This window comes from Euprymna scolopes, chromosome 36 (assembly GCF_053919585.1).
Source record: "Euprymna scolopes isolate OS-2025 chromosome 36, ASM5391958v1, whole genome shotgun sequence".
Classification (NCBI taxonomy): Eukaryota; Metazoa; Mollusca; class Cephalopoda; order Sepiida; family Sepiolidae; genus Euprymna; species Euprymna scolopes.
In genome coordinates this window covers 52,013,392-52,023,528 of record NC_136517.1, presented here as the reverse complement: position 1 = coordinate 52,023,528, position 10,137 = coordinate 52,013,392, and positions in this window count along the sequence as shown.

The window sequence follows — 10,137 nt, the reverse complement described above, 5'->3', positions numbered from 1 at the left end:
ATCAAGATAGACGAAAGTCAACAAAAATAGAATTAATTACCTGATGAGATATCAATTCTGTCAGTTGCTACCGAAAAATAAATAAATAAAGATCTACCTCTAGGGTGCTTCTTGAATGAAGTGAAACCATAAACAACAAAAAAAAAAAAAAAAAAGAAAAAAAAAAGATCTATATTTAGAAAAAAGCGTTGTGTCTTTGTTATATATACTAGCTGAGATACACGTCACAGAAAAAAAATCACAATGATCAAATAAAAAAGGACGTCGTCATTGAACCGTACATCATGGTATAAATTATAACGCTTGGAGATGGTTGCCACGACCACCAATTATAACAAATATTATATCATCAATTATAATGATGATAAGAATAACATATGATAATCTTCTATAATATAAATCTCACCTGTCTGTTTAAATGTATGTATGTATGTATGTATGTATGTATGTATGCTTAAAACTTTCGACAGAGGCGACGGATTTTCAGGACATCGGTATCGTTTTGAAGCTCGACCCTTCGGACGACAAATATCGAAAAATTGGCTAAAAACATTAATTTCTTCACCCCGAACTGGGCACTTTTCTACAGGGAGGGGTCGCTTTTTCCGATATTTTTGAAAGTCATCCCATCTTTTCGATTGACTAGCCTGAACTTAAACCGTCACCACTTCTGTTTTGGCGATGGACGCAACGGCAAAGACGTCACGTTTTTTTCTCACGTTCTTTCCCTCCTTTGCGGTACGGGGTCGAGCCTGCTTACCTACTACCATTTTTTTTGTTGTTTTGCTCAACACACACCTCAAAACACCCGAGCAACGCCGGGCACCCAGGCTAGTTATATTATAATTATAATTATCAGCAGGGTCCGTGGAAATTTCACGGAATTAGAAATATATTTAATCTACAAATATGTTTTGATAAAGCTAATATTTTTATGCATAGCACAAATATTATAATTAGTTTTTTTGGACAGAACAACCAATAATATGCAACAAATATGATTTATTAACATTTCTAAGAAAATAGTGTCTATGGTATTTTAAATATATAACTGATCCAAAAGAGATAAATTGATAAGTACGAATAATTATTCAGAAAATTTTATTGTGCTACATAGTTCAATACAAATAATAAAATTACATTGTAAGAGACAATCTTTAATTTACTCCTTCAATCTAGCACTTCTTAGCAGACAATATTCTTTTCTTGCCCTGTTTCTTTCGAATGTTTCCTTTTCTATGTAACGTTTCGCTGACTTGTTCTTTCGGCGAAGAACTGCTGCAAATCGAAATTACTACGAGCTCCTTTCTCATACAATTACGTAGGTTTAAATTAAGGCTAGACAATCGAAAAGAGGGGATGACTGTCGAAAATATCGGCGAAAAAAAGCGACCTCTCCTTGTAGAAAAGTGCCCAGTTGCGGGTGAAGGAATTAATGTTTTTGGCCAATCTTTCGGTATTTATCGTCCGAAGGGTCGAGCTTTAAAATGATGCCAATCTCCTGAAAATCGGTCGCTTCTGTCGAAAGTTTTAGGCAAACATACATACATACATGATGGCAGCAAATTCGCTTTTGAATATTGCAATCACTCGATATAGCACAAAAAAAAGAAAAAAAAAAGGTATATAGAAACACAAAAACATTCAGTGATGGGCCGTACGAATGTGGCTTTTAAGCCCTGCCAAACTCTGGTATTCCTTGCCACACACTGTACAGACATGTGCACCGCTAGCATCACGTTCTTGATGTTCTTTCTTATGTAGGATCAAATGCCGGCCGTTTTGTACGTCCGCCTGTAGTTGACACAGGTTAACTCTGGCAACTCAAGACTGCTTTGTGACCCACTGGTGGCTCATCAGCCCTGCTCTGCTCAGACATATTCTTCCGCACACCTCACACTCCAGACCAATTTGGCGCCCCCTCCCATCCACTGCTCCTTTCACCCTCCCTTTTCGGATATCGTGCTTCAGCAGCTCATACTGGGTTCGATCCGCCTCAAACTTGCCCAAGATCCTTCTCTACCCTCTACGATCCAAAGCAAGATTCTTCCAGGTTCTTTCATCAATCTCACATTTTTTTAAGGTGGATCTTAAACAATCCTTGAATCCCAATTTAAGCTTTTTAGCCAGATGTCTTCCTTTGGCGACCTCATCTTGGGCTTCACAACACACTTAATCTTTGCACAGACCAACCAATGGTCGGTCCAGTATTCTGCACCCCGTATGACACGAACACTGTAGATATCCCTCATCTCACGTTTTCAACAAGGCTACAAAGAATTGATGCCTTTATAGCAGAAGCCACGCCTGATTCTCTCTTACATCCATCCGCTCTACCACTCCAGAAAATGGTGTAGGCCCCAGCCAACTCAGCCTGGTCTCAGACAGAGCAACTATGTCCATGGCATAACGTTGAAGTTCCTTAGATACAAGAACAGATCTATGCTCTGGACGCGTTATTGCTGACGGCAAATCAAGCAGCGTCCACACATTCCAACAGCCGATGGTCATTGTCATATATTTCCTTGCAGTAGCATGATGACGCCGGGTCCAGGCTCTGGAAATTCCAGTTCCCTTATTGCCATTTACGTTTATAACCATATTTTCCAATTTCATTGAATGTTTTGCCGTTTTAGGCTACAGCCAGCCTTTTTCTTTTCTCCCCCCTCTCCCGCTATCAAGATACACGAGATGGTAAAAAATGTATCTAATTTATATCAAGCAATGCCTGTGCATGAGGATTGTTATAGTGGGGAAATACTTTGCACCGAGACAATCCCACTCTCTAAACAACTGCCACATTGATCCAAAAAAGAAGAGCAAGACAACATCATTGGATGCAGCAATCATCGCAGGTTTTATATCAGAGTTTTCCTTCTCCTAGCTTGACTATTGGTAGGATTCGAACCTTGGACCTTATGTATTTCAGTCCAGCGCCCTAATCCATTCCGCTATGATGCCATAGACGATTTACTGCTTCGTTTTTATCGTTCATCTGTTTAAGTGGTTTTGTTTTTTGATTTTTTAAACGACATTAAGGTTTATGTTTCCGCCTCGGAGAACCGAATCCAGTCAAGCTACGCTGATGAGGAGTAGGGCTCTGAAACACGCGTGTCCGTAGATTACTGTTTTTAAAAATAATAAATAAATAAGTAAAAAATACGTTCAAATAAAAAATGGGTGACTTTCTAAGAAAACCCCCGGTACTCCGAGGCGAAGACATTAACCTTAATATCGTTTAAAAAATCAAAACAAAACCACTTAAAACAGATGAACGATAAAAACGAAGCAGTAAATCGTCTATGGCATTATAGCGGAATGGATTAGGGCGCTGGACTGAAATACATAAGGTCCAAGGTTCGAATCCTACCAACAGTCAAGCTACGCTGATGAGGAGTAGGGCTACAAAACATGCGTGTCCATAGATTACTGTTTTTAAAAATAATAAATGAATGAATGAATGAATGAATGAATGAATGAATATATATATATATATATATATATATATATATATATATATATATATATATATATATATATATATATATATACGGACATAGCTCAGAGGCTAAGGAATGAGGGTGGAGAGGTCTATGCTTTGGTTTCGATTCTAGCTGATGGTACCTAAGTCATATATATTCTTAATTTCGATCTCACTACTATATATTAGGTTTAATATAATAATCGATAGAGAATTTTCTCTATAATAATAAGTATATAATATGCATGAATTAAAATATCATATTTAAGCGCATCTTACGAACGAGCAACGCCGGGCGGCCTGCTAGTATATATATATATATATATATATATATATATATATATCAGAGAGGCGGTAGCACTCTCTATATAGGGATGGCCTATATACGCCTACAAAACAAAACTATCCAAATCTCAACTAAAATCAACTTATAAGTTTCAAAAAGCACATATTCTTACAGAGAAGCGTCTTACGAATCCAGCGAGTGTCAGAACGTCGGTTAAAATGTCAAAAGAGAGCAAAAAAAGGGTACAAAAATGGCCAATTGTTCTTCTTTCTTCTTTCTTCTTCTTCTTTCTTTTGAGACGATGTATCTCGGAGTATGAACGGTCTCTGACAACAGTTCAAGCATCAATCGACTGCTCTTTACACGGAGAAGTGCAGTGACCCATCGCTTTTTAGCTAACTCCATAATTAAATAAGATTACGTGTAATAACAAGTTTTAAACACTATATACCCAATGTAGACAGACCACTTCGAACACGGAACTTCTCTCAAAAGGGACAGCTCCAAATAATATACCGGATGCTCACAGACGTTCCAGTTTGCCAGTGGCCTATATTTCTTGGACGCTGAATATTTGAGGTGAACGTTAAGGTTTTTTCTTTAAACAGTAACCCACCAGCGTTAATGAAACCACGAAATCTTTATCTCAGTTGATCAAAATTGTTATAAGAGTAACCTATCAGCAAGTACGACGTCAAAAAAACAATGTTATAAAAACAAATAATTCTTCAGATTTTGGACCGTAAAATATGTACAAAATGTCAATGATGTGACCAGGATTCGAACCTAGGTTAGCACGGCCACAACGTGGGGTCCTAACCTCTAGACGATCACGGCTAACACTGACGTCTGTCGCTCTTGGCAGAAAGACACATGACTACTGTCAAACTATTGAAAAATAAGGAGGAAACTTGAAATTCTCACGCATGCGCAAAAATACACTATAGCAACCATTGTTAAATGCAGCTGAATCTCTTCGCTCGCTAAGAAAAGTAGATCAGACCAGTTCTTCTAAGAACTCACCAAACGCCAAAGGAAATAAGTTAAATTAACCGCAAAAGAAACTGCAAGAAAGTCATCTTCTAAGAACTCACTGGAAGCTGACCAAAAAGAATCAAAATCCAAGCCCTAGCCACAAAAATAACTAGATATTGTGGCTACTATACACAATCTACTAATAAAAACAAGTAAGTTTTCTAAAATAAACTACAATAAATTAACCAAGTAACCTCACACTGTCACTGATTAGGACTTCATATAAAGATAACAACTACACTATTGGTGTATATACCGTTCCACACTTTAACTATTGGTGACGGGGCAGTATCTCAATTCTACGAGAGTTGTCTTGCTATAAGATAAGTGATATTATAGTAAGATACACATAAGTGTTATGTTTACATTTAATAAAAAATACCAAAGTCAGCACGTAGTAAAAAAGCTCAGAGAAATATAGACTATGAAAAAAACAAAGTCAAGGTATTATCTGAGCAAAAAGAATACTATCAGAAAAATGCTGAAATAATAAAAATGAAGTATCATGCAAATCCTGAGGCAAAGAAGGCTGCCTCACGTGCTGACTCAAAAGCACGGTATAACAGGGATCCCGAGGGGGAAAAAACTGCCTCATGTACTCTTTATAACAAAGAACCAGAAAAAAAGAAGGCTGCCTCACGTGCTCTTTATAACAAAGAACCAGAAAAAAAGAAGGCTGCCTCACGTGCTGACTCAAAAGCACGGTATAACAGGGATTCTGAGGAGAAAAAAGCTGCCTCATGTGCTCTTTATAACAAAGAACCAGAAAAAAAGAAGGCTGCCTCACGTGCTCTTTATAACAAAGAACCAGAAAAAAGAAGGCTGCCTCACGTGCTCTTTATAACAAAGAACCAGAAAAAAGAAGGCTACCTCACGTGCTCTTTATAACAAAGAACCAGAAAAAAAGAAGGCTGCCTCACGTGCTGACTCAAAAGCACGGTATAACAGGGATTCCGAGGGGAAAAAAGCTGCCTCACGTGCTCTTTATAACAAAGAACCAGAAAAAAAGAAGGCTGCCTCACGTGCTGACTCAAAAGCACGGTATAACAGGGATTCCGAGGGGAAAAAACTGCCTCACGTGTTATAACAAAGAACCAGAAAAAAAGAAGGCTGCCTCACGTGCTGACTCAAAAGCACGGTATAACAGGGAATCCCAAGGGGAAAAAAGCTGCCTCATGTACAAACTATTATAAATATAAATATCAAAAACTGCCAAATCTTTGCCAAAACGCCAAAGAATGAACCAAGAAAAATTTAATAGTGAAGGTATGAACATTTTAGAACTTTATAATACTCTAACTGTTTTATCAGAGAGGCGGTAGCACTCTCTATGTAATATAGAACCGATGGAGGACCAAGAGGCAACTCCTAAGGCCCAAAACCCAAAGACCTAAAACCCAGCAGGAAGCGACCTGCTACTAATGGAGGCGGCAATGAGCCGCCTCCTAAAAAAGACAATACTATCATGAATGTAAGTTTAAAAATAAGACTGTAAGTAAAAATACTAATTAACAAGAATAAAATGCATTGGAAATGCAAAAGGATATAGGGATGGTATGCCAAAAAGTATACAAACAAGATAGCTATGAATGGCTAGGCACATGGAAATAGAATTGCATCCAAAGTATAGCCCTATAGTTTTTCTCCAATCTTCATTCCGTGCCATCATTACGGTTGTAAAAAGCTATAGGGCTATACTTTGGATGCAATTCTATTTCCATGTGCCTAGCCATTCATAGCTATCTTGTTTGTATACTTTTTGGCATACCATCCCTATATCCTTTTGCATTTCCAATGCTTTTTTATTCTTGTATATATATATATTTATAACTGAACTAAACTTCTATGAACAAAATTCCTTTCCTATAACTGGTCGTTTGTGGGACGCAATATACAGGGCTGCTACCCAGCTGACTACAGTATGGTCTTTTTCAAGTCCAATGTAAACAAATTCTTATGGAACCGCCTTCTTAAATAATCAAATTCTGCCCAATGATCACCATCACCATTACAAATCATAACCAATCATCACGGTGTTATCTCATTGTGTACTTGACACTCAGTTGACCTTTATCCTCAAATGGTTTTTGGCCCTTGGTAAATGGTGACACCTTAGTAAAAAAGATGATAATTATTGAGCAAAATATTGCTATAATTATTGCTTTATTTTTTCTTCATCTGTAATGAGTTTTACGTTTGCTACTTCTAATTTTCTCTATCGCATGACTCATCACGCCTCAGCGTGTTAAAAATTTTTTTGTTTTTTTTTGTTTTTTGGACGGGAAAATATTACCAACGTGTTGCATGACAAAATTTGAAAATATTTACGTCACTGAGTTTCTCACATTCTCTACCTACGCATAAATAACCATTTACTTTTTTTTTTTTTGATAGAGGGGGGGGGTACGCGGTTAGTTGATAAGATAGAAAGGCGGGATAAAGAACGTAACTTTGTACAGTTAGTGTTTTAATTTTCTAATCGTTTTGTTTTTGTGAGGATGGGGCATCCGGTAGGATGCCAGACATTTAATCAATATTCAAGTCACACATATCAAGAGATATTAAAAAAAAAAAAAAATTCTAACTGTTCCTTTTTTTTATTTATTTATTTTTTTTTTACACAGTGATCACCACTTATCAAGGCCCGGAAGCCACTCAGGGATAAGGGTTATTGCAAGTACATTAAGTTAGTGAGGAGATTTGCTGAAGTGTTTACTTAAGGGGGCGGTTCATTAGGAATTTGTTAACATTGGACTTGAATACATCCAAGTTGTAGTCCGGAGGGAAGCAGGCAGACGGAACAGAGTTCCACAGGCGTGCAGTTCTAAGAAAGAAGCTTTGTTCATGGAATCCGCATTTTGATTTAGGCACAGATATAGAGTGGGGGAAATTTTTCACAGTGGATTCAGCTTTTTGAATGCAATTGTTTATATTTCTCTCGCACTTGGTTCACCGGGTATATTCGACAGGCAATTTTTGAAATATTTTTTCGGTTGCTCCTATAATTTACTGGAATGATGGAGATCTTCCTAAAATTCCAGTTTCTTTTCATGTTGTACATAAGACATTGGTATTTCGTTATTTTATTTTATTTCCCTCTCAACTCTGTCCAGCATCATGAGAGACAATTTCTTCAACTAAGGTTGCTACTTTCTCTCTCTTCTCCCATATCACTACATCTGCTCCGTTTTTTAGGTAAGTAAATGTAGGAATTTCAGAGCCACAATTGATGGTGCATAACTTATTCCAAACTGTTCTTTCTGGTAGATGCTCCTACGTTTTCCTGCGACACTGGATATTCTTCTTTTTTTTTTCCACTTAGTTGTATCCGTCCTCATCTAAGATATATAAATATTGAGCGAAATAAAATATTGAGCAAAAAAAAAAAAAAAAAAAGAAAAAAAAAGGTCATCATCTCTGATAAATAAAATATCGATAACGAAATATGGTATCAGCTTTTATTCAAGGAAAAACGGGAACACAACGAGAATTGTTCAGTAGTCTGGCTTTCGTTGATAAACGAATGTTATAACCCGAGAGTCACAGTGAAACGACGACCTCAACATTACAACCTAATAAAAGGAGACCAAAATGGTAACTGGATTGAATTGTCTTTTACGGCTGCATTTATTAACCTTGCTTCTTCACAAATGTATCATAAAATCCACGGAGTTAACAACTCCAGACCCGAATGCGCGTGCGCGAAGCCAAACCACGACTCAATCAAGCATATAATCGTGCGCATACATTTAAACAAAATAGTTCCCTCGTGTAACTGCTATAACCACTTTCTTAAAAGTTCCAACGTTTTTGTTCATGTCGAAAATAAATAATTACCTTTAATCATCATCATCATCATCATCATCATAGCGCACGAATCCGAAGATTTTGTTGTTGACATTGGTTTCCCTGATATTTTTATAGGCAGACTTACTTCTACAAAAACATCAGATGCTTTCGGGAGTGAACATGTGAAGGTTGCCAACATCGTAAGAGAAAATTATTTTGTGGAACGAACTGGATTCGAACTTGAGGCACCCAGGTCGTCAATTCGTGCTGAAAAACGACTGAACCATCGTTACTTCCCACTACTTTAATAAAATTCAAATGACCTTGTAACGGGTGTTGTAACCCAACATCAGGTTTACGACTTCCCGTTGCGCATGCGTACATAAACATAAACCCATAACGTAATACGGAAATGAACGATGTAAAAAAAATGCAGAAAGTATTAACAAATGTTTATTTGGATAATTTAAAAACGCGATAAAAAACAACAAAAAACAAAATCAATTGGGACGCTGAAAACTTACACAGTAAAACAATACGTTTTATTGTCGCGTTGATTATTTATTTGTAACGCAAATTAAAAAAAACACATTTACAAATAAATAATCAACGCGACAATAAAACGTATTGTTTTACTGTATATGTTTTCAGCGTCCCAATTGTGTTTTTTTTTTCGCGTTTAAATTATCCAATAAACAATTGTTAATACTTTCTGCATTTTTTTTTACATCGTTCATTTCCGTATTACGTTTAAGTTATTTTAACGCAATTGTCTTACAAATAAATCTACTTTAACCCGTTGACAACCATAAGAGTATTTTACAACGGCGGTTTACCCACCGCTTTTTTTTTAAAAATTTATTCTCCATTTTTTAATACACATTTCTTAAAAAACATTCATACATTTTCTTCTACACTACCAACATAAATAAATAATCACGAAAATGTTTTTTTTTAATTTGCGTTACAAATAAATAATCAACGCGACAATAAAACGTATTATTTTACGGTGTACGTTTTCAGCGTCCCAATTGTTTTTTTTCGCGTTTAAATTAAAAGATATATAAATAATTGAATTAAGCTTTAAGAATTATGGTATCTGTTAGTGCACATTTACCTATAAGTATGGTAAACCACTTATAATTCAATGGTTGTAAGGTTTAAAAAAACAAAAAAAAAAAAAAACAATTATAAACAGGACGACTCATAGAAATCTATCTATATTCTTTTTTCACTTTCATAGAAATGTTTCTGTTGTCAAAAAAACTATTTTCTTTACGGCACAAGTATCACGCTCATACATTAATTCCATAGCTAATATAACATACTGACCCAACGGGTCACGGGTAGTCTAGTATTTAATAATTAGCTGCACGCCTGTGGATTCATCCTACGTCTTAGTAGCATTATACGTGGTCTAAGATGTACAAAAAAAAAAAAAAAAAAAAGAAAAAAGAAAACGAATCCGAACCAGAGGATGTGTCGATCCACTTACGTACGAACAGAATTCTCGTGAAATAACTTTTAAGCCTAAGAAGGGTTAACT